At 38.4% G+C, this 25881-nt stretch overlaps 1 long non-coding RNA gene across 1 annotated transcript; it reads left to right on the top strand.

Moving 5' to 3' along the window:
• The first annotated feature begins 5356 nt into the window (after positions 1-5356).
• Positions 5357-5989, top strand: LOC127155626 (uncharacterized). Its single transcript, XR_007825628.1, has 3 exons — positions 5357-5478; positions 5553-5605; positions 5696-5989. It is a non-coding gene; the product is annotated as an uncharacterized LOC127155626 (long non-coding RNA).
• Positions 5990-25881: the final 19892 nt, after the last annotated feature.

Genomic DNA, 25881 nt, shown 5'->3' with positions numbered 1-25881 from the left:
TCACATTACATAGATCAGCCATAACTTCTGTTACATGACTTTAAGTTTGCTAAGCAGAGCATGGACACTTACGAGATGTTGTGAAATCAAAAATCAAAATGGCAAGATCCACTAGAGGTTTGCTTTTCTTACATTTCAACTGACATTGCGTTTTTCTAGTTGCAAAGTTTAAAAACAGGGGTGCCCAAACTCAGTCCTGATCCTTGGTTTAGCTCCAACTTGCCTCAACACACCTGCCAGGGGGGTTTCTAGTATGCCTAGTAAGAGCTTGATTAGCTGGTTCAGGTGTGTCTGACTGGGGTGGAGCTAAACTCTGTAGGACACCGGCCCTGCAGGGCTGAGTGTGGGCACCCCTGGGTTAAAACAATGTTAAGATACTGACAAACAGGAGTGTTTCCTTGGACTCGGACTTGGCCCTTTGGGACTCGGACTTGAGTCCAACTTGGCCCATTTTGGACTCGGACTTGTCTCGGACTCGATTGACTAAAGACTCGGACTCAACTCGGACTCGACTTAGGTGGACTCGGACCCAACATTAGCAGGTGTTAACATTGTGGTTTGATCAAGGATTTTCGTGGCATCCTCCACTAGATATTGCACATGCTATTACTGCCATAGAAATGCTTGCATACACTCGGAAACATCAACCACAGCCCAAACCGATAGATGCTGATCATACTTTATTTGTAGTTTGAGACCTCAATTGTTCCATCACACATCATCATACTAACATTTCCATGTTTTTCTCATACAATTCAGTCACTTAGACTTGCGTCACATTTCTTGTCAGGAGTAACTTATTAAACAGTGGTCACTAATGGGTCATGTTTGCAGGACCATCCAAGAGCTAGGCCGCATGGATTTATTTCTTTGAATTTTCCTGCAAAATTATAAAGAATAATAATAAAAAATACATAAATAAATAGTTATACAGTGCATTACAATGTCACAATCATCAGTTTCTCCCCATGACTGTTTATCTGGTTACTGGGATGCTTTAAGTGGTTGCTAGGCTGTGAGTAGACAGTTGTCAGGGTGATACTGAAGACTGCTTGCTAGCCAAAATCCAAAGAGCCCACCCTGATCTAGCCCAAGTTCTGATCCAGAGTTGACCCAGGGTTAAAATTTGGTTCATAAGTAATAGTATGTGAGTATTGCTATACTAAAATGGTGCAGAATACTATACGTGAACTATTGTTACAAAAACTTCAAAATTTTCCCTTTCAGCCATGAGAATATTCAAGGTACTTGCTTGTTTGCCTTATTTTTAAGGAGGAAAGGAAAGAGGAAAGTGCATGGGCTACATCCTGGTAATTGCAAGCACATTTATTTTTGTGGATGATTTCATCATTTTTCCATTCTGTCAACAAATCTGGATATCAGTTTAATTTAGTTTGGGAATAATTTCAGTAAGCTTATCGGTTTACTAATCATTGGCGGTGCAATTATTGATCACACTTTATGTGACCTTAACTACTATGTATACTTGCATTAATCACACAACCATGAATTTATGTGTAACTAAATGTTGTTCTGGAAAATGACCACATTTACTGTTAATAAATTTGAGGTATGGTTAGGTTTAGAAGTAAAGGTAGGGTGAGATTATGGGTTGTTTGTGGGATTAGGTGCTCCAATGAAAGTATAAATTTGTATAAAATCATTTATATTTTTTACAAATGCATGCAAACCATTAAATTAAGGCAACTGAAACCAATGGAGGACCCTGCACGGCCAAAAGTGGTGCTAAAGGGGTACCTTGAGCGTCAAAAAGCGACGCCAAAGGGTCCTAACCAAGCGTCAATATGTGACGAGTTGCAACAACCCCTAACTGTTTATATCAATGCTTTATGATAGGTCTTGCCACTTTAAATATGTAACTTCTGGACTTGAATAATGACAATACTTGCAATGACCTGTACCGTTGTATTTTGTTGTGATTGTATGCATCAAAAAGCTCCTAACATCATTTTTTATAGTGTTATTTACTGTGTGTGATTGTTGACTCATAAATGTAGCTCTTGTGCCAGCAGTGAAAGAAAGACATCTCACGCACACAAACAGACACTCTATTTACAGAAATGCTTCTAATAAAGTGATACAAGCAGAACTGAAATAGAATTAAGATAATTGTTTTTTGGATGGCATCTTTTCATTTTTTATGGGCATCTGAAGTGATGACTTTGATGAACATGTCCTAAACTTTTTATGTTAGACATATATTCTGTTCAGTGGCTGTTAACAACATCCTGTTTTTCACTGCTATTAGTCACAGTGGTTATTTATAAACACGTATAGCACAATGAGCAACTAATGGGAAAAATGTGCTGTGGTATCTGACCATACATACACATTTTAGATATGCTGTTGCTCATAGGTGAGTATTGACGTTGTCTTTTGTTGACAGAAAAGCCTCTTATACAGTATGTGTAGCATATATAAATTACATAAATGTTACCTTTATGTCTGTTTATGCATTCCATAACATTAGTTTTATTTGCTAGATAGATATTTGTTTTATATTGCTTCAGCTGTTTTGCAGAGTCAAAGCAATTCAAAATGCAAGAGCTGACATTCTGATTGATCAATTTTTATGTGGCGTTTTCCACTAGAATGGCACGCATGCTATTACTGCCAGAAAAGCCTGCACACAACCCAAAAACTCCCAACCCAAACCAGTAGCTGCTGATCATACTTTATTTGTAGTTTCAGACTGCAATTGTTCCATCGCACATCATCATACTAATATTTCCATGTTTTTCCTCATAAAATCAGTCACTCAGACTGTCAACCTTCTTGTCAGGGTTATTTCTTTGAGATTTCCTGAAAAAAAAAAAAAAAAAAAATAGATAAGAACATTTTCTGAAGAAACTGTGAGTGAGTCATGACCTTTACCCTCTTTACCATCTGTGTGGATAGTAGGGTGCTACTAGGGTACACCAATTCTGTATCTGCTAAAAACAAAAATGAAGGCAGAGAAATCTTAAAGTTATATCAGAAAGAATACTGTACAGCAGGCCCGTAGCCAGCCTAGAGGAAGGGGGGTTCTTTTTTTTTCCAAAAAGTGGACCTTTTTCAGTTCCCACTCATTTTGTATTTAACTATGAGTCTCAAATACTTCATTTTGTTGACTACTCATGCACCAATTTGTGCTGTATTATCATGTGTGCTGGTATTTTAATAAGCATGATTTTTTGATTCACCAAAAATATTTACTACAATGTTGCCAAACTGCTTACCAAGATATCGCCTTGTTCAGTAAATATACACAAATACCTAAAGCAATAAGTAATTAAATTAAATGAATGACATTTTTAATGCAATAAAATCACAGATTTTTTGTACTAACACATATCCAAATGGTGGGTGGATGTGTGTCCCTCTAGGGGGGGTCTGGGGGCATGCCCCCCCCAAGAGAAAATTTTACACATTTTAAAGTGAAATTCATTAATTTGGTGTACTTTAAGAACTCAAAAGTAAGAAATCCAACCCATGTTCATTGTACAAATTGAACAAACAAAAAAGTTGATGACAGTCTGAAAAATCGGTTCTAGAACTGGCCCTGATCAGAATATATGATCCATGCTACACCCTTCCACTGAGTTTTCTGAGCCCCCATTCTGGGCCCCTTTCAACCTCTGAGCCCTATGCAGTCTTTCCTCCTTTTCAAAATACAAATATCAAGAAAGGAAATTTATACAGAAAATAATAATAATAATAATAATAATTTATATATATATAATTTTTTTTTTTTAAAGACCTGCAGAAATAGAATTAATATGGGAAAAGCTGTCTAGTAATATGTTAAACTGATGTCCTGATTTACAGCTCAGATAATGTTCATTATCAAAAACAGTAACATCTGTTAAAATTGTAACAACCTTATTTTTGTTTAAAAAAAACTTTATTATGGACAGGACAGATCAGAAAGGACAGCAAGTGATATGGGCGGCGGGAAAGGTCCCCGAGTCGGGACTCGAACACGGGAAGCCCGGAGCGCGCTGCCCACAAGGCCATCGGCGCCGACAACGACCTTATTTTTGTATGATGAAAGTATTAATAATAATTATTCACCTCAATACCATGGTATAAAATGAACTACATGGGTTCTAGGTGTTTGTATGAAGAACAGTGATCTTAGTATTAATGCACAAACGCTATTAATCACAAAATACTGTAATTATATTCCATTACTCCTTTAATAGATTTAATACCATAGTGCAGTCAGTGTTACAGTAAAAATAATCCATATTAAATGATTCTGACTATCGTTGCGCACAGTGTTTCTGCTGTTTGTCAGCGCTGTTTCATCTGGTTAAATCGCCATGTCATTGTGTTCTTCACGGAATTCAAGCGCATCACTCTGGATCTCACAGCGCTGTTTAGTGCTCGCGAGTAAACTCATCTGCTCTAGTAAACTTGCGCTCTGCTGCTGTGTGAACTGTGATCCGCGCGGATAAATGGTCCGTGTGGCGCTTCAAACGACTAGCACATTTAATCCATAACGCTATTTTTGTCTTTCCGTCCCCAAATTTAAGACCTCTTGAAATTATAATCAAGACTTTTCTTATACTTATTAAGGTATTTAGTACTTTTTATGGCTTTAAAAGTGAGTTGTTATTTAAAAGAACACTTGTTTATTAAAAAAAAAAAAACGTACATAAATTCCGGGCCTTTGACTGGATGGGGTGGGTCGTTCGAACCACCCGAACCCCCCCTGGCTACGGGCCTGTTAGAAGCACTTTACCTGTTATAGTTCAGATCATAAATACAATACAACAACAACAGCTAAACTCCTCATGAGGATCCTTAGTGTCTCCATTTTCGCAGCCAACCTCCAAATTAAGGAGGGATTTGTGCTTTTGACACATCTTTACAGCAGTAGACAAAAACCACTGTCACGTAAATGGCAACAAACCACGAAGAGCGAGCGAGCGAGAGAGAAAATGATTCTGAGGCAGTTTTATATGTGAGTATGTGAAATTATCAAGTGCTCTAATTTCACTGTAGATATTGTTTGATAAATGGCTTGTGATGGTTTTTGTTTGTATACTGATTTTGATAAAAACTTCTGCTACATGATGAATTGTCAATAATCACCAAGATCAAGATCCTTGTTCGCTGTCAAGTAAGTTTTTATAGTATTGAGCAAACTCACTGCACAAAACTGGACTATGAAGGTATGATTTTTTTTTTTATATATATAATTTTAACCTAAAATAAGAGGAATAAATGTGACTACTAACTTTATTTTGCTTCTTATGAATCAAAACACATACTAAATTAGAAATCTGTATTTGTCTGTGTTGTGTGTTAAAGTGAGCATTGAAGATGTGGATCAGCAGGTTACAGATACTATCAATCATGATCCAGTGATCATCTGTATCATTCCGTGGCTGCCTGTCGTCTGTGTGCTTTTGTTACTGTTAGTGGTGTCAAGTGTCCATGTGTGTTGCAGAGGAACAGGACTGTGGAAAGGTGATTTCCATTTAAGTTTAGTCATTAAAATACCATCTATTATATTTTCTGTATAACTGTGTTCTCTTTTAAAGGTTGTGCAAGAACTAATAACCTGCACCAGGACTGGATTCACAATAGTGTTAAGGTCAGAATCTCTCATACATTAGTCTGCTAGTAATATAAGATTGCATTTACCACAGATGACTATAAAATTCTCTTATTTCTTGCTCTCCAGGGTAATATAAAGTTCATTCATTTTTGGATATCAGAAGATGATTGGACACTGGATGAAGTTATTTATACACCACTAAATAATATTTTTTAAATAATCATTTTAAAATTCCTTTACATACCTAACATCATCTTTTGTGCTCATACACATTATATTGCTTGTATATTAAATTGTATCACACTGAATGCTAAAATGAAAAACAAAGCTATGAATGAATCTTCAACTATGTGTAAAATATTCTTTAACTTAAGCACATGTATTGCTCAGTATCACCTGTAGTGTTGTCTTGTAGCTCTGATATTATTTTGTTTTGATTACAAGACATCATAAAGCACCTCTTGGAAACTGTTATTAGTGGAAAAAAAAGTTACACTCTAATTAGCGTAATGCTCTTAATAAAGTTCATTCAAAAAATAAAATATTCTGTTCAGTGGCAGTTAACCACATCCTGTTTTTCATTGCTATCAGTCACAATGGTCATTTTTAACTGAATATAGTGTTTTACCACAATGAACTACTAATGGAAGAAATGTGCTGCTGTATTTGTGCTACAGGCCGAAGCAGAGCTTGTGATTGTTTCAGAGAATGACAAACTGAAAGATGGACACATCACTCAGAATGTAAATGGTTCATGATGAATCCACATTTAATTGGTTCTAAAAACTTTTGTTTTTTAAATTAAAGTCAAGTTATCTTTATTTATATAGTGATTTATACAAATTGTTTCAAAGCAGCTTTACAGTGATAAACAAGACAGTAGTGATTCAATGATGCAAGATTCCCTGATAGCACATCAAGGAGACGTCTATTTGACGTCTGCATTTACATCTGGAAGATGTATTTTTTAGTGTTTGCTCATCTGCAATACGTCTATAGGACGTTTCCTATCAGGTGTCAAATAGACGTCTATTAGATGTCTTTAAGATGTTTATAATTTAGAATGTACGTAAAACTGACATCTTACCGATGTCTGTCAGATTTATTGTACACAGCAGATGCTTTCTAGACCAAGTGATCTTTAACAGACATCTTGCAGATGTATGTGTGCTATCTGGGTTCATAGATAAATCACTCTTTTGAGTGATGGATTGTTTGCAATTAAGTCTGAATGGAACATACCACTTAACTGTTCCTCTGCAAGTAGAATAGACCTCTGGTTAGGGACATTTCTGACACCTAGTGGCGGAATTGCTCTCTACATTTCCGGATTCTTAAATGAATCAGTACAATCATTTTTGTGTGTCGGCTCTTTTCCACGGATTGTTCGCGATTCATTCTGAATCAAACAAATCATGCATGTGCTGAGCTCGTTAGAAGCGGTATCTACCTCTGTAACTCCATACTTAACTCAGAAAACAAGAGGAGCGTTGGATTAAGTGAATATTTACCTGCAGTCAACTGAAACAAACCAAAGGCGTCCGTTTAGTTCTTCACATGTCCCTCTTTTCAGATATCATCGCTGTATCCTGTCCTGCAACAGTAGGTAAGGTTTTTTTTAAACATAGCTAATTTTGAGAAAATGTGTGAGTTAAAAAAGTATGTTGGAGCAGTTTGTTGCCCATAGCTTCCCCTTTTAGAAGGGTGCACTTGATCTGGGTTACATAGGCTATATAATGTACATAAAAGACGTGCTTTTTTTTTTATTATTTTTTTTTTTTTTACCTTTTGTGGTTTAATGATTTTGCATGTTGCTAAGTTGTACTTAGAAGTTACATGAAATAATGGAGTTTTAAAATATTATTTTGCATCAACATTAATATGAACTGAACACAGTTATAAAATACAGTAATTTGACAAAATGTGTCAAGTGCTGACATTTTCTGTGTATTTCTGTTTGATGTTCTCCACTAGATGGCGCACAAGTGCACACATAATAACAGTTAAAAGAAGGGGCCTATTAGACAGAGTGCTGTATCACTGTCAACATTAAAGCTCACATGGCCATATAAAGTGCTGCCTAAATCGTACTCATGCTAATTAACATTTGTTTATGGATACATTTTTCCTAAAAAAAATAATGGAAGGTTCTGGCGCGCACTCAGAAACATCAGCCAAAAGCAAACCAGTAGATGCTGATCTTAGTTTAGGCTATTAACATTTTTAATCATACAAAACAATCAATCTCCAATTAGTTCTCACCCTTCATGTAAAGACTTAGTCTTTTGTATATGCAGTTACTAATGGCAGACATATGTGACATGGATGATACTAATGATAGGAGTAACAAACCTTTTCGAAGCTTCAAATCAACTGAACCGATTGCATACCAAAATGATTCACTGTTTTGAAAAGCTTCAAAACACCACACGCTGGTGACATCTGCTGGTCATAAGTATGTAAATACAACAAAAACCCTAAAACTTGCATAATAACAGCTTTTACCAACCCATTGCAAATGGTGTTTTTTTTTTTTGAAAGTATAGGCTGGTACATTAAATGCATTATCAGAGAACATTCTGGATGTTAGTGTGAAAGCAGCTTGAATGGTTATATTTTTAAATTGCATTTTAATTTTAAAGCAAATAAAACAAAGTGATTAAGTGAAACATCTCTTAACATCCACATAATCTAAAACGTATCTAATATGATTTTTTTCCTTAAACAAACAAACTTTATATATTCTTTTTTCATAGATAGATTTGCAGTGTCCTCTATAGGCCTCCCCTGGCTTAGTCCACTATCTCCTTCAGACCTGGAGGAAAGATGATGATGTTATGAGATTTTTATCAGTACATAAGAATTAATTTGTCACATTAATATTAGGGTTGTACCTTTCAGATGCTCTTGAAACCAGCGCGCTTTTGAATCAGAGCAGAACTTGTCCTTCTCTGTGTAGAATCTGCTGGACAAATATACAGCACCAATGAAATAAACACAATATCATGCATATTAGCCTCTGTGGAATGATACTGTGTAGAGAGAGCTTACATTATAGCATCCAAACATGGACTCAGAACATTCTGATGCTTGTATCAGTTGCTTGTATCAATCAGTTTAACTGAAAAAAGATTTTTGCTCTCCATACCTCCTTACAGCAGCTCACTTCAACACGAGTGAAATGACGATCTGAAAGAGAGACAGAGGTTGAAATCTCCACTGTACTCATGTTCTGTCCAATATTTACCCAGCATTGCCAAATAACCCAAGTTTAAATGCAAATGAGCTGCTACGCCCCGCCCCCTTTTCCATCTCAGGTCTCTGCCAAAAAAAATAGGTTTTGATTATTATGTCTATCGTGCTGAAATCACACATTATAAAGCCATATCAGTTTACATTTCTGATATATGCTTTTCTGGAGGCACACATCCATGAGTATATAGTGTGTTTGCGGCTCACTCAGGTCAGGGTCTCGGCTAATACAGCAGTGCCAGTCAAAAATCGTGGGTGGGACCGGTAAAGTGTGATTTTCTTTTATCAATAAGCTCTGAGACACTGATCATGATTTATAGTGATTAAAAAAAAAGGAGCAGATAATTAAAATCATTTTATCTCCAATAAATTTACTCTTAAATGACCTCTCTGACTGGACACATCTAAAAAGTGTGGTAGCATGGATCCACAAATTTATGGAAGTTATGAAATGGCAAGTGGTAGAAATAAATACAAAATTTGTAAAATTTTGCAAATTTGTAAGCTGGAAACGAAACCACAGAACCCTAAGAATGTGAGTTCAACACTTTGTTTGTTGTTTTGAGGATTTGAGTACAGTGGAAAAGATCATCATATCTTTTGTACAAAGAGAAAATTACAGTGAGGAAATATCTGCTTTAAAAAAGGGCACTCAAAGTCATTTAAGCTTGACACAAAGATTGTTGGAGTGTTGAGAGTGTGTCGGAGGCTAAACACAGCCTGTAATTTTACCAAAATCATGTCATGTTCTAAAATGATTGAGCCCCCGCCTCTTTAATCACCATTGCAAAAGTGCCCTTTTAGTCCTGTGGTCAGGTGGTCAGTCAGGTGGGCTTTAGTAAAAAAGTACTGTATTTCAAATACATTTATTTCATACTAAGTATAAGTGCAAATGTATTAACATATTTACTGACATACTGCTTGAGACGTACTGATATAAAAATAATAATTAAACTTATTTAAAATCTAAAATAATAATTAAACTATTTAGAGCACTCCTTGCGCACAATGCACGTTTCTTAATATTAAGTCTAAAATGCAAGATGCAAGATGTTTAAAGTGTACCTAATGTATTGCAATTGTTCACTTCACCACAATCAAATATAAGTATATATTTAGTTGAAGATCAGCACAATTAAAGTGCATTAAGTACAACATTAGTTGTTCCAATTTAGCAGACTTTAAGTATACCAGTTTAGAATAACAAAAGTAGAATTGCAGCGTATTTTTTATGAATACACTACCAGTCAAATGATTTGTTATGGTTTTTTAAAGACGTCTCTTCTGCTCGCCAGGCTTGCATTTATTTGAAGTAAAGCAAAACAGTACAATTTGGAAATATTTTTAACTGCTTCCTATTTGTCTATATTTTTAAATGTAATTTATTCCTGTGATTAAAGCTGAATTTTTCAGCATCATTACTCCAGTCTTCAGTGCCACATAATCCTTCAGAAATCATTCTAATATGCTGATTTGCTGTTCAAGAAAAATTTTTGTTATCATTATTTAAAACAGTTGAGTACATTTTTTTCGTGATTCTTTGATGAATAGAAAGATCCAAAGATCAGCATTTATCTGAAATAAAAAGATTTTGTAACATTTATTTTTGTAAAATAATCACCTGTCCCTGATTCCATGAAATAATATGAAAGACAGACACACCACATTTGTTTCATTATAATTCAATTTCTAAAAAATACAAATAAATACTAAAACTATTTTAAAATAGTTTAAAAATAGTTTTAAAACAACTAATTAGAGATGTGTTCTTATAAGCATTTTTAGACATTCATAATTCATGATCTGTCAGTTGCTTAGAACTAATGGATGATGTTGATGGTGGCATGGAATTCGGGTGTTTGTTTCTTTGAGCTCTGCTGTAAATAACAACAAACTGTTGTATCTTCTTTGCATAGCAGACAATAATGATCACTGATGACTTGAATTAAAAACAAAAGTACTGTTTACTGAAGATTTGTGCAGAATTATATAAGGATTCATGGGCGGATCTACCGGGGTGGCACGGGGTGGCAAGTGCCACCCTAAGAAAAAGCTGTGCCACCCCACTTGCCACCCCAGAATTATCACAGAATACACATCACAATACACTTTAAAAGTTTTTTTTTTTTTTATTATTATTACAAATTTTGTTATGTTTCACCACACATTTTTGCTTTTACAAAAATGCATATATTTATCCTGCACCCATGGTTGTGTAAGATCACAGCAGAACTCTCCCCTTTGTTTTTGCCTCCTGAAACTGATGATGGGATCGGTCACCACTGCTTTGGAGACTTTTGTACAGGCATTTCACCTTTCCATTATTTGCTATGAAAGAAGAACCAAGTTAATCCTCAATATTCTGCATCGTTCCATCAGACAGACCAATATATGAACAGTATAAAACACATCACCTGTTATACACCATCAGCAAGAATCAACATATGAAGTTGAGTGAATTTATCCTGCACCCAAGGTAAGAACAAATGTTTGAAACTGATTTGAGGGCATGATGCATTTCACTTTCATAGCTTTCAATATTCTGCATCGTTCCATCAGACAGACCAATATATGAACAGTTCAGCAAGAATCAGTATATAGTTGAGGAATTTAGAAGGTTGAACAAATGTTTGGATTTGAGGGCATGGTGGTCACTCATATTTTTCTGACCACCTCGTTATTTGGATTGGGTTTTCATTTAGTTTGAGATACAAGTTGAATTTGTAAACACTTTTTTATTTTAAAATGTTTAGTTTAAAACAAAAAAAATGTTGAAATTGTGTTGAAGACGTCATGTAGAGTTGTGTTCATGCAAAATAATCACCTGTCCCTAAATCCATGGATTTATAAGAAAGACCGACAGACCACATTTGTTCAAAAACAGTTTCATTATAATTCAGTTTCTGAATAAATTAGGAACAATCACTGTCAAATTTCCCTATGAATATTTGACAGCATATGATATTTTAAATATTAATTTATGAAAATACAACAGAAAAATCTCTCAAATTTTAAAAATAGCTTTAAAACGCAACTAGTGATGCATTCTCATCATGAGTTCATTTTTAGACGTTTATGATTAATGAGCTGTCAGTTGCTTTAAAAAACAAACAAAAACTAAATAATTTGAATACAAAAATACTGCATGTAACAATGTGAACTTTTTATACGCTTTTTATGTTGTCACAAATTTGTTTCAACATACTTGTTGGATTTAACTAAAAAACGGCTTAACTTTCTTCTGCGCCCATGGTTGTCTAGGATCACAGCAGAACTGTCCCCGCTCGGTCTCAAAGCTGTCAAAAATAATGAAAACATTGAAAACACAGAAATATAACATTAAATGCTGTTGATCTTTAATCGTGACATGTTTTCTGTAGAGAGGAGCTGTGATTCTTACATGACAGCCTTCAAACATGGAAGACTTTGACGTTGCAACCTGACATTGATGATGGGATCGGTCACCTCTGCTGTGGAGACTTTAGTACAGCACGAGATCTGCTTTTCTGCTACGACAGAACAACCAACCATTAAGAAGCACACAGAAGAAGCATTTTCCACTAAGATACAAGAACCAAGTAAACCTCAATGTTCTGAACAATATAAAGAACTTTACCTGTTATACAGGATCAGACTGGTAAAAAATAAAAAAGCATCTAGCATTTATAAGCATTTAGGCGTCTTTACAGTGTAGGGCATCATAACCAATCACACGTTTCTTTTGAGCTTATCAATGCACTGTCCAGACGTATGATAATTAACGTATTTGTACGATAGCTTTGACCTCTGTACGATGTACGATCAATAATGAAAAAAATCCCATAATGTACGATAATGTAAGAATTTTGTGACACAAAAAGGATGCAAAAGGACCCCCTCGACATCTGGCAACATGCATGCTTTCAATGATAGAGACAGATAGAGTTTTCTCTGTATTCTGTATGTAACACATGTCTTACCCTGACATATAACATAAGTGCATAAAACGCATGTACATTCTTAAAAATAAAGGTACTTTAAAAGGTTCTTCACAGCGGTGCCATAGAAGAACCATTTTTGGTTCCACAAAGAACCATTCAGTCAAAGGTTTTTTAAAGAACCATCTCTTTCATACCTTTTTATAATCTGAAGGACCTTCTTTCACCACAAAGAACCTTTTGTGAAACAGAAAGGTTCTTCAGATGTTAAAGTTTCTTTATGGAACCATTTAGAAAAAAAGGTTCTTCTACGGCATCGTGAAGCACCTTTATTTTTTAAGAGTGTATGTATGCCACACACTGAGAGTCCTTAAAGGCTTTGCAACCTATAGTTATGATAACATTGTGTTTTTAAATAACATATCACAATTATCGATGATAAACAACAAATTGCAAACTAATAAGTTGCTTTTTGAGAAGTTTTTTCATTGGATATTTTGTTGACGCAAGTAATTGTTAAGATTATTACTTCTACTTTCACTTGAGTAATTATTTATATAAGTAATTTTACCTTTACTTGGTTTTTCTATCCACCTTCTCGATGCTTCCCCTTTTCAGCATCTACTAAGACAGAAGAACTATAGGTAAACCTCAATATCTGGCATTGTTCCTTCAGTAACACTGTATAAACATTTTAAAGCACTTTCCCTGTTGTATTCCAGATAATAGATGCAATGATCACAGCAACAGCCAAACTCCTCATGAGGATCCTTCTTGTCTCCATTGTCACAGTCAATCTTCAACTCTCACTTCTTGTAGCCAATCAGAGAGAATATATTCAAGACCTTTGGACCTTCATCCTGTCCACTGAAGCCACATTTAGTTTCATCACCATCTGGCTTTCCATGTAGTTTAGACTGGAAAGTGAGCTCATTTGTCACTGGTGTAAATATGTGGTAAATCAATATGTGTAAATGTAGATGTGGTATTCTCAGTTTGATGGGGGATTCTTCTTACATGATTTTTTAATTAACCTTGCTGTTAATTAATTATTATGCAAGTTAAGGAATTAGTTTACTTCCAGGACAAAAATGTATAGATAATTTAATCACCGCCCTTGTCATTCAAGATGTTCATGTCTTTCTTTCTTCAATCGAAAAGAAATAATGTTTTTTGAGGAAAACATTCATACTAACATAATCATACTAACATTTCCAAGTTTTAACCATACAAATCAATCTCCAATTAGTTCTCACCCTTCTTTTATAGATACAGGAGTTACTAATGGTAGATATATTGATGACATGGATGACACTAATGATAGGAGAAAAGAACCTTTCTGAAGGTTGGATGACACTAACCAAATAGGAAACAAAAGCTGGTGACACCTGCTGGTCAAAAGTGTGTAAATGCAACTAAAACGCACATTGTTCTTTGCTGAGTACAAGGAGTTTATGAACAAAATGATCAAATGTTTTCAAAGCTGTACCCAATGACCAACTGGCTGTAGTGACCAATGCATGGTCTTTCAGTTTGCAATCAAATGCAACTAAAACACACATTGTTCTTTGCTGAGTACAAGGAGTTTAGCAATCAAACAACACTTATAACAAATTCTGCAGAATCTGTGCAAAATCAAACTCTGATGGAATGAGAAGTTCCCTTTAAATTCCCTTGAACACCCTTAGTGTAAAAGGATGTTTCACAAGCAAAGATTTCAGGAACATATCTGCACAGTTACATAACTTTTCTAATGCAAGTGAGGATGGGTACAGGGCTGTGTCACACCTCAGACTGTTGAATAGCAATGGAGAAGTGAATTGCATTTGCCATAGGAAAGACCAAAGCAGCAACACTAACAAACATACCAAGATTGAACTAGCAGCTGCTATCTTAGCTGTATGTTTAGACAGGATGTTAAAAGCAAAATTGCAATTTCACATGGATGACTCTTTCTCCTGGTCTGACAGGGCAACAGTTTACTGAAATACATAGCTAACACAACAAAAACTTTCAAAACTTGCAAAGAGAGTCTATGAATTCTCCATTATTCACACCCATTCAAAAGCCTCACAGTGGAAGAACGTCAGCTCTAAGCTAAATCCTCAAGAGGCATGAAAACTGAGAAATTCCTTTAATCTAAGTTTGGATCAGTGGAACTGATTTTGTCTTATAAAGCCATCATCTCAATGATGCAAAAAAGAAGTGAGCTTAATGACATAGAAGTGAGAGAAAGATCTGGTTTAAAAAAAAGGAATCTCCAACAAATTGACTGTTAAATTAGTTTTCTGAGTGGACACATCTACTAGGACAGTAGCATGGATTCACACATTTATGTAAGTTATAAAATGGCAAGTGTAAGAAAAGAAAGTGCAAAACAAGTCTAGTGAACAGCAAATTGCAAGCAGGAAACAAAACCACAGAACACTTTGTGAGGATTTGGGTACAGTGGAAAAGGCCATCGTATCTGTTTTTAAAAAGGGCATTTTTAAAAAATATATTATAGTCATTTTTGCAAGCTTGACCGAAAGATTGTTGATGAAGTGTTGAGAGTGGGTGGGGGGCTAAACACGTCAGCTTCACCAGAACATGTGAAATTTACCAAAATCATTTCATGTTTCAAAACAGATTCTCCGAAGTGTACATGAAAAGACAGAGGAAGAAATCACTTACTTTGTCAGCACTACTGGATTACTCATGCTAACTTAACGTCTAGGGAAGTAATCGAAGAATGAATAACTTGCCAAAAGCCAGATGAACAAAAATGATATAGTTTCTGTAGACACAAGTTTCTGGAGACCATCTTACATTTACATAGGCTGAATTATTTAGGCCCAGGTGAGGCTAAGCAAGGAAGAAAAACTGTTAGAAGGTATGGTGTTATATTTACGTGTTTGACATGTTGTTTAAATAGCCCATATACTCTCGATACAGACTTCTGTATCAATGCTATTAGAAGATTCTCATGTCCATGAGGACAAGTGGACTGATAGAAAAGGAGATTAGCTCAGACAATGGCACCAATTTTGTCATTCTAATGAGGAATTAAAGAATGCTTGGAAGCTAATCTTGATGGTGTTTGGGAGTGCTTAGTCCAACAAGTCAGTGAAGAAAGTGTTTACTCAGTGATAAAGTAGCAGAAGCGAGATTGAAGAGGCTTTGCACAATGTTTTATTCAAAATAGAAGCAGTACTGAATGACTGTCCCTTCACTCCATCTTTTGAAGATCCAAAAGACCTCAAAGCATTAACACTCAATCACATAATACAGCTCAAAGTGAAACCAGTCTAAAAATCAGGTCTGTATAAAAAAAGAAGACTTCTATTTGAAACCACTGGAGACAAGTTAGTAGATTTGTTTTGTAAATGGTGGGTGAAAGACAGGGCCAGATTAACACTTTGTCGTACCCTGGGCAACAATATTCAAGGGCCCCATCATCACGACCCCAGGATCACCATAATATGGTCATATATAGAATATATTACTGTAATATACAGTAAATATACTCAATACTTCAAATCCTAACTGTCATCATATTTTGATTTACAAATATTTAAATGCTCATAGAACTACAAATGCACTACTATGCATTATCAAAGACATTCACTCACATATGATGCTATGAAAACAAAACACATCAGCATCTGTGTATAATCTGGTAAAATTGACCCACTACATTGAGAGGGAGGGAAGTATCCTCCATTTTCACAAAAAATGAATAGATAAGCAACCACTTTAGATAAGCATCGTTTATTTAACAACACTTATTCCCAATAGAAATGTATGGAATTGATAGAGCTATCACAGAAGACAAGGCAATCAAGTTATTAGTCCAACACAAACAATTTGAAATCTGCCAGTTATCCCTCCACATCAATTTACAGCATTTTCATAAAGCTGGCACCACAAGGAAAAAATAAAAAAAATAAAATGCAGTATCACTATTTGATCATAAACATTTTGATCCTAAGCTCATTTAACTTGTTTTAAAATAGAACAACAACATGTTATAGCACAACTAACCAGTTAAACATTTTAGTGCTACATAAATACACTACACAATACTAAATACACAAAACAATTTCTCTGAAGAAGACAAGATAAAATAAATGCTATATAATCTGGCAAAACACACAACTTTAGTCCTAAATAATGAGGAAGTGCATGTTTGAATTTGAGTATATAGGTATATACTTTAAATTTTCAGCGTTTCTGATGTCCTTTTCCTTTTTTAATTTTCGCTTCGCGCTCCCACTTAGCTTCTCCATTGTGTCTGATTTTTTTTTTCTGTTGTAGCAACGCCTGACGTCACGTAACGCGTTCGGGCTCGGCGTAAGCTTTGACCCACCTCATGCGGACTGACCAATGCGGAGAGGGTCTTAACTTGAGGCCCTCTCTTCATTGGTCAGTCCGCATGAGACTGACTCTCAACCGCTCTCAACTCACGTTCAAAGTCATAGGCAGCTCAGCATATCTCTGTGCAGCGCAAAAGCCCGGGTGGACAGTTTGTTAAATATAAAGCGGGAGATTACAGATACAGTATTTTGCTCGTGCCCTTGCTGTCCTGGGCCCTTTAGATGTCGTGGGCCCCTGGGCAATTGCCCAGTTGCCCGTATGGTTAATCCGGGCTTGGTGAAAGAATACCTTACTATTATGCTTCAAAGCGAGAAATTTAAAAAACATCCTGAAACTTTAGAAGTGGTGATCTAATGCACTTGCATAACATCTTTTTTTTAAAGATGATTTTAAACAATTTTTAACATTAAAGGTCTAAACACCTATTTTAATTTGATAATCTATAAATTTATGGACTTGAAATATGTTTCTTCAAGGGTTACTCCACCCCAAAATGAAAATTTTGTCGTTAATCACTTACCTTACTTTGTTTGAAATTGAGTTGAATTTGTAAATGCTTTTCATTTAAAAATTTTCCACTGAAAGTCATTGAAAAAATGAAATGAAGACGGCAGGAGTTGAGTGCGTGCAAAATAATCACCTGTCTCTGAATACACGGCCTAGTACGAAATGCAGACACACCACATTTGTTCATTGTAATTCAGTTTCTAAAAATACTAAGAATTGCCCTACATGTATTTGACAATATATAATATTTTAAAATTCAAATAAGATATGCATAATTTATAAAAAATTCTCCTAAAAATATTTTTAGCATACATAACTACTGTGCTCTCATTATGAGTTTATTTTTAGACCTTCATGACTCCTGAGCTGTTGTTACGGTTGCTGGTGCTGGATGGAAGACAGGATACAACGTACGAAACAAATCTTATTTTAACTTTCAAGAGGAACAGGCAGGAACACAGAGCGATATCCAGACACACAGAAACTCAATTCAACAATAAAGACCGACAGGGAACTCATGACAAAGACAGATTTATAAAGGCTAATTAATAATGACAGACAGGTGAACCAGATAACGCTAACAGGGACTAAACCAAAGTAGACAGATCGACGGGGGGAGACAATGGGAGAAACTAAGAATGCAAACAGACAGAACTGTGACATTACGCCCCCCTCCAAATAGGCGCGTCCTCGCGCCGTAGAGAACAAAAAACAAAACAGACAAGAGGGGCAAAAAAACAGCAGAAAAACAGAGTCCATGTGGGAGGAGGCTTCGGCGGAGGACGGAACCCCGGGAGGGGGACAAAAAACAGAGTGATAAGGGCAAAAAACAAAGTCCAAGGCGGTGATGATGGTGGGAGGAGCCAGGGAGGAAACAGGAGGGACCCGGAGCAGGAGGAACCTAGCAGGACCCAGAACGCAGCCATGATGACCCACGGTGGAGCCGATGGAGGGAGGAGCCATGGTGGAAGAAGGGCTGACGACTCCATGGGGCCAACCGACGGAGGCGGAGCCGCTGGCGGAGGAGCCCGAGGCGGAGACGGAGAGCCAAAGATCCAGGGCGACACCGAGGATCCGAAGGGCCAAGGCGGAGCCCTAGGCTCTGGCGACCAAGGCGTAGGCGGAGATCCGGAGGTCCGCGGCGGAGCCGGAGCGACAGAGGATGGAGGCTGTGCCGGAGGGAGGGAGGAGTCCTTAGGAGCCGGTGGGACGGAGTGACGAGGTGCAGCCGGAGGAACAGAGTCTTGAGGTGACGGAGGGACGACGACCGACCAGGGCAGAGCCGGAAAGACGAGGGAGCCCGGTGGAGCTGGTGGACCGATGGGTGACGATGGAGACGAGGGCGCTGAGAGCCATGGTGGAGCCGCAGGGTCGGAGGGCCAAGGCGGAGTTCTGGACTCTGAGGCTGGAGGCGGAGATGAGGGATCCTCCAGCCCTGACACCGATGGAAGCTGGCAGACCCGCGGCGAGCCCACTGCACAGGTGGTGGGCTGAGGGTGAGCAGAGGGGCTGTCAGGGGACAGCGGTGAGCAGACAGACGTTGACATAGGCAGAAGAGGGAGGGTGGGTGGGGATTCCATACAGGCATGCATAACGTGACAGGTAGATATTTCTGTAAAGAAGTCTATTAAATCCCCAGAGTCATTTTCTAGAACTTCCATAGAAAAATCAATTAAGTCCCCAGAGTTTTCTTCCAGCTCACCCCCAGCGGTGGTGCAGTGGGCAGGGCTCTCCATAGCCCTCTCTTGCTCCACGCAGCACTCCACCGTCACGAATGTAGTGGCCGGCTCTCGCACCTGGTCAGATGTGTCAGGCTCTGGCTCTGTCGCTCTTGGCTCTGGCTCTTCATCTGCGTGGGCTCGGGCTCAAACTCCGCTTGTTGGGGTGATGGTTGGCTGGGTTCTGGGTCTGGAGTGGGGATGACGTCCTCCTCGATGATGTCGATGGTCCACGACGATCCACAGGATGCCAGCACCCACTCGATGTACTCCGGCAGGCTCTCTTGAGGACCCTCCCCAGATAGCAGCGCCTTGGTGGTGGTGTTAAGTCCAGTGTAGTAGAACTTGCATAGGCTGCTATCCGTAAAGTGGGAGTGTTCTGCCAGGAAGATGTAATCACGAGTGTGGTCCTCAAGAGAGCGTTCCCCCTGCTTCAGGAGGATGAGAAGAACGGTAGGATCCATAATAATAATAATTAAAAAACAAAAACACTGAGGGAAAAAACGGAAAAATAAACGCAGGGGAAGATGCCGGGAAAAAACTGTATAGGATGGTCTTTCTGTTACGGTTGCTGGTGCTGGATGGAAGACAGTACGAAACAAATCTTATTTTAATTACTTTCAAGAGGAACAGGCAGGAACACAGAGCGATATCCACACACACAGAAACTCAATTCAACAATAAAGACCGACAGGGAACTCATGACAAAGACAGATTTATAAAGGCTAACTAATAATGACAGACAGGTGAACCAGATAACGCTAACAGGGACTAAACCAAAGTAGACAGATCGACGGGGGGAGACAATGGGAGAAACTAAGAATGCAAACAGACAGAACTGTGACAGCTGTATTACCATTCAGTTACAGATTAATTAAACCTTTTACAAGCACTATTATAGTATCCTACAGAAAAAAAAGAAATTAATAGATTTAGATTGACATGAGGATGAGTAAATAATGACATCATTTTCCTTTTTGTGTGAACTATTTCTTTAATAATTCAGCTTAAATGTGGTTAAATACAGTCTAAACTGTTACAGAGAAAAGGCAGATTGTTATGCAAAAGTAAGTTGTTTGGTTGCATTTTAATTTTAAAGCAGATAAAATAAAGCAATTAAGTGAAACATCTTTTTACATTCACTTGCTATAGAGTATCTAATGGCACTTTTTTGCTTCAAAAACATAATATATATTTTCTTTTAATAGATGGATGTATAGATATATAGATAGATCTGCATCTACTAGACCTCCATTGTCTCAGTCCACTATCTCCTTCAGATCTGGGGGAAAGATGATCATTTTATGAGTTTTTTAATTAGTACATAAACATATTGAGATGTCATATTAATATGAAGGTTGTACCTTTCAGACGCCCTGGAATCCAGCGCGCATCTGGATCAGAGCAGATCTTATCCTTCTCTGTGTAGAATCTGCAGGACAGATAAAATTAAATGAACACAATATCATGCATATTAACGTCTCCAAAATAAAATTGTGTAGAGAGAGATTACATTATGGCATCCACACATGGACTCAGAGCATTCTGTTGCTTGTATCCAACCAGTTTAACTGTAGGAGGGATTCTTGCTCTTGACACCTCTTTACAGCAGTTCACTCCAACACGAGTCTGACGACGATCTGAAAGAGAGACCGAGATTGAAATCTCCACTGTACTGTGTGCATACTGTATATGTGTGAAAACAAGATGATCATGATCTTGATAAGGCTCCATCAAAGAAAACAAAATCGTGCTAAGAGCTAAGAGCAATATATAGCAATAGATTCAACATCATTATGAAAATTCTGTCATTTACTCACCCTCATGTCTTTCCAAACTTGTATGCATTTCTTTTTTTTCTGCGGAAAACAAATTAAGATATTTTGAAAAATGTTGCTAACCAAACAGATTTGATTCCCTTTTACTTCCATTATATTTTTTTCCATACAATGGAAGTCAAATTGGGAACTGGAACTGTTTAGCTACCAAAATTTTTCAAAACATATTCTTTTGTATTCCACAGAATACAGAAAGTCATATGAGTGAGGAACAACTTGTGGATGAATAAATGATGACAGAATTTACATATTTGATAATATAAGTATAAAAAAGTTAAATAAAATCAAAAGATACATCATAGTAACAACAAAAGGCATTATGAAAATACAAATCCAGCAATAAAATCCCAAAACTTACAGTTGCTTTGCTGTGCAGTTACACACACAAGAACCACCATCATCATCAGAGCTAATTTCCAGTAGAGCTGCATGATGTTGGTGTAAAATATTCAGATAACCACAAGATGAAGATGTCTGGAGGCTAGCTTCAGTTTTGAAAGTACTGTCTACACGCAGGTCATTTTATGAGCTATTTTTCAAGACAGTATTCACTTCCTTTACATCTCTAACCAGTAAGAACAGCCTACAAACCCCATGTGACAAAACATTCAAATTCATGATTACAGCACTATTAGAACCTGCAGATTTTAGCTTTCTCATTATCGTCAGCACATGAATGGACTTTTTAGAATTTTTTTTCCAGAAATGTTTAATTAGTCATAACTAACATTTCTTTCTCTCGCATACTTAACATTTGTATGCTTAGTATCTTCAATAAACATCACGCTGCCACTTGTATTGAGTTAATTTAAAGTTAACACTTTACTTTCTGTCTGCAGCAATCACAGCAACAGATGTAAACACTGTATCAACTTATCAAGTAAGAACAAAACACTTGCAATAGAAAATCTACATCTACTGGTTATTTCAGGATACTACATTTTAAATACTGAATGTCCCCAACACTTGAGCCACATTTAGTTAGTGTGTTGCAATAATGGATGTATATGGACAGGATGGTGAGACATCTATCTGAATAATACCCATAGGAATTCATGACTTGAGGTTATCAAAAAGCAAATTTAAATTACAGAATATTTAAAGGCATTGTCTGGGTTACTACAGCACCACACTTCTTGGGTTTAACTTGGGTTTAACTTAAAAAAACTGATAAATTTTCCTTTTCACCCATGGTTGTCTCCAGTCACTGCAGAAATACCCCTGTTCAGTGTTTTGTTTTAAAAATTATTTAATCATTTTTCTATTTTATCACTATATCTGGCTTTCCGTGTAGTTTATGCAAGTGCTGTTGCAGAGATGTTCTGTATATTTGTTTCATAATTAATTACTTTGTAATTAACTCCATAATTTCTTGTATTAATCCATTTCAATGTAAAAATGTAAACGTGTTGTAATGTGATATAAATTATAACGTAACACTTGAACGGATGTAGTATGTGGTGTTACGCACCTTAACGTTGGCTTGTAACCGCCAGAAAACTAAAAGAGGAAGAAGAACACTTGAATGGAAATGACGTGCTTGTTAGTCACCCCGATGGACTGATGATGAGCGGACACCTCACAAGGCTCTGCTAAGTTTAAGTTTAAGTTTAAAATCAGTGCTGTCGCAAGTCAAAAGGGCAGTAAAGAAGATTTTCATAAACTTTTAGGAACACTTTTCATGACAAGCGGCCAAGGAGGTCTTTGTTTCTCTTGTTTAATGTATTGGACGACTGTGTGTTGTATAATATCTGATGTGTTTGTACTATGCTCATTTACGAATACAGTTCTCATGGCGTTAACGTGTTAAGACGTTAAAGGCGCAGAAGACATAAAGAAGACAACCCCAAGAATAAAACGTTTGTTCTAAAGAACCAACCTGTGTCTGTGTTGTCATGAAGAGAGCTACATGTGAGTTACAAAAACAGTGGGTTATGTCTGTGAAGTTAAACAGCTGGGAAAGAAATTGCATGTTTATATTAGATTGGTGTATTAAGTAACAGCAGCGTAATATACAGTACCTATGTTGCTTTTTGGGTCTACACTGTTTGTATGACCCAAACAATAAAATAAAAGCTGAAAATCACTCACTGCTTTGAACTGAACAACTTTTATATCTGTAATAAGAGAACATTTCTTACTTGAGTGCTGCTTTTAAATGCTCTAGTGTGACGATAAACATGGCAGATAAAAGGGCAGCTCACTTAGGTCAGGTCTCGGCTAATACGACAGTATCAGTCAACAATCGTGAGTGGGGCTACAGATTCTGTGATCAGTAAGCTTTGAGACACTCATGATTTATGGCGATAAAAATTATTCACAATCTCACACATACAACACCCATACAAAAGCCTCACAGCTAAATCCTGCAGATGCAGCCTCAAGAGACATGAAAACTGAAGAATTCCATTAATGTAAAATTTGTGGAAATGGTACTGTAATTAATGAAAATGAGTCTCCTATAAGTCTACCCTTAAATTACTTCTCCCACAAGACACATCTAAAAAGAGCGGTAGCATGGATTCACAAATTTATGGAAGTTGTGAAATGGCAAATGGAGGAAAAGAAAATGGAGAACAAACTCAGTGAACAGCACATTTGTAAGCGGGAAACGAAACCACAGAACCCTGAGAATCTGAGTTCAACACTTTATTTTTGAGATTTGAGTACAGCAGAAAAGATCATCATATGTGTAACAGTGAGTGAGAGGCGTGAGGCGAGCGGATCCACTTGCAAGCTTTTATTGGTGGGATGAAGCAAAGACATGGTCGTACAGGCAGGGTTGAGACAGGAGCAAACAGGTAAATCACAGGCAGTAGTAGAGAATAATCCAATAACGAAAGAAAGTCCGAAAAGGCAGGCGGCGAACAGTTGAAAAATGGGGGAGCCAGGCGAGAGAATCAAAAAACACAAGGAACAAGAAACAAGAGTACGTTAACAATGGGAGAAACACAATTGAAAATCCGTGACTAGCATGGGGAAAGACCGGGGCTTTTATGGTGCTGCTGATTCGTCACATGTGCTGACGCAATCTGCGTGATGCATGATGGGAGATGTAGTCCGGGGTGTGGTGCAACAGTCAGAGTATGATGATGGGGTGAGAGTGACCTCTGGTGGTGAGCGGACAGCGAACCCCGACCAGATTCGTGACATAGCCCCCCCAAGGAGCGGCTTCCAGACGCTCCAACAGCAAAACAGTCCTGGGGAGCGGTGGGAGGGCCAGGAGACTGAGGCAAAACCGGTAGGGAGGAAGCCTTCCAGGGCGGAGCCAGAGGCGGAGCAGGAGGCGCAGGAGCCCTCCAGGGCGGAGCAGGAGGCGCAGGAGCCCTCCAGGGCAGAGCCGGAGACCCAGCAGGAGCAGGAGGCACCGGAGCCCTCCAGGGCGGAGTCAGAGGCGGAGCAGGGGCCCTCCAGGGCGGAGGCGGAGGCGGAGCAGGAGCCCTGCAGGGCGGAGCTGGAGGCTGAGCAGGGGCCCTCCAGGGCGGAGTCGGAGGCGGAGCAGGAGCCCTCCAGGGCGGAGCCAGAGGCTGTGCAGAAGGCGCCGGGGCGGACTTGTGAAAAGATGTGACCTCGAGGGCGGACTCGTGAACAGACGTGACCTCTGGAGTGTAGTGTGCGGCCCACATACTGAGAATGGTGATCGCCATCACACTGGCAGACATCATGTGACTTGACTCTGGGCGGTCAGACGAGACGTGACTTGACTCTGGGCGGTCAGACGAGACATAGTGAGGCTCTGGACAGATAGACGAGACGTGACGGGGCTCTGGGCTGTCAGATGAGACGTGGTGAGGCTCTGGACAGATAGACGAGATGTGACGGGGCTCTGGAAGGTCAGACGAGACGTGATTTGACTCTGGACCGTCGGGCGGGACGTGACTTGACTCTGGGCCGTCAGGCGGGACGTGACTTGACTCTGGGCCATCAGGCGGGACGAGACTTGACTCTGGGCCGTCAGGCGGGACGTGACCTGACTCTGGGCCGTCAGGCGGGACGTGACTTGACTCTGAAACAACAGCAATACCTTGACTTGGCTCAATAAGTGCTGCTGTGACTTGACCTGACACGTGAAGTCCAGCGATGGTTTGACTTGGCCTATGAGGATCAACAGTGACTTGACCTGGTTTGTGGTGACTGGCTGAGGCCTGACTTGGCTTGTGAACATCAACTGTGACTTGACTAGGCTTATGGAGATCTACTGTGACTTGACTTGGCTCGTGAAGACCAGATGTGGCTTGACTTGGCTCATGGAGATTGGCTGTGACTTGAACTGGCTCGTGAAGATCAATGACTTTACTTGACTCAGGAACCACGGCTGTGACTCTGCTTGACTCAGAAACCACGGCCTTGACGTTGTTGGACTTGGAAGCTTGACTGGACTTGGAAGCTTGACTGGACTTGGAAGCTTGACTGGATTTGGAAGCTACAGCTGTAGCCTGACTTGACTCTGGAGCAGCGGTTGAAGCTTGACTTGGCTCTGGAATAACAGCAGCAGCTTGACTTGGCTCATGAGGATCTGCTGTAACCTGGCTTGGCTCATGGAGATCCGCTGTAACAGGACTTGACTCATGAACAACATGGCTTGGCTCAGGAACAACAGCTGTAGCGTGACTTGACTCAGGAACAACTTGGCTTGACTCAGGAACAACAGCTGTAACGTGACTTGACTCGTGGGGAACAGCTGTGACTTGGCTTGACTCATGGAGAACGACGGGTTTGGCTTA

Source organism: Labeo rohita, chromosome 24, assembly GCF_022985175.1.
Source record: "Labeo rohita strain BAU-BD-2019 chromosome 24, IGBB_LRoh.1.0, whole genome shotgun sequence".
In the NCBI taxonomy this organism is placed as follows: domain Eukaryota; kingdom Metazoa; phylum Chordata; class Actinopteri; order Cypriniformes; family Cyprinidae; genus Labeo; species Labeo rohita.
This window is presented reverse-complemented; position numbering and strand designations above follow the sequence as displayed.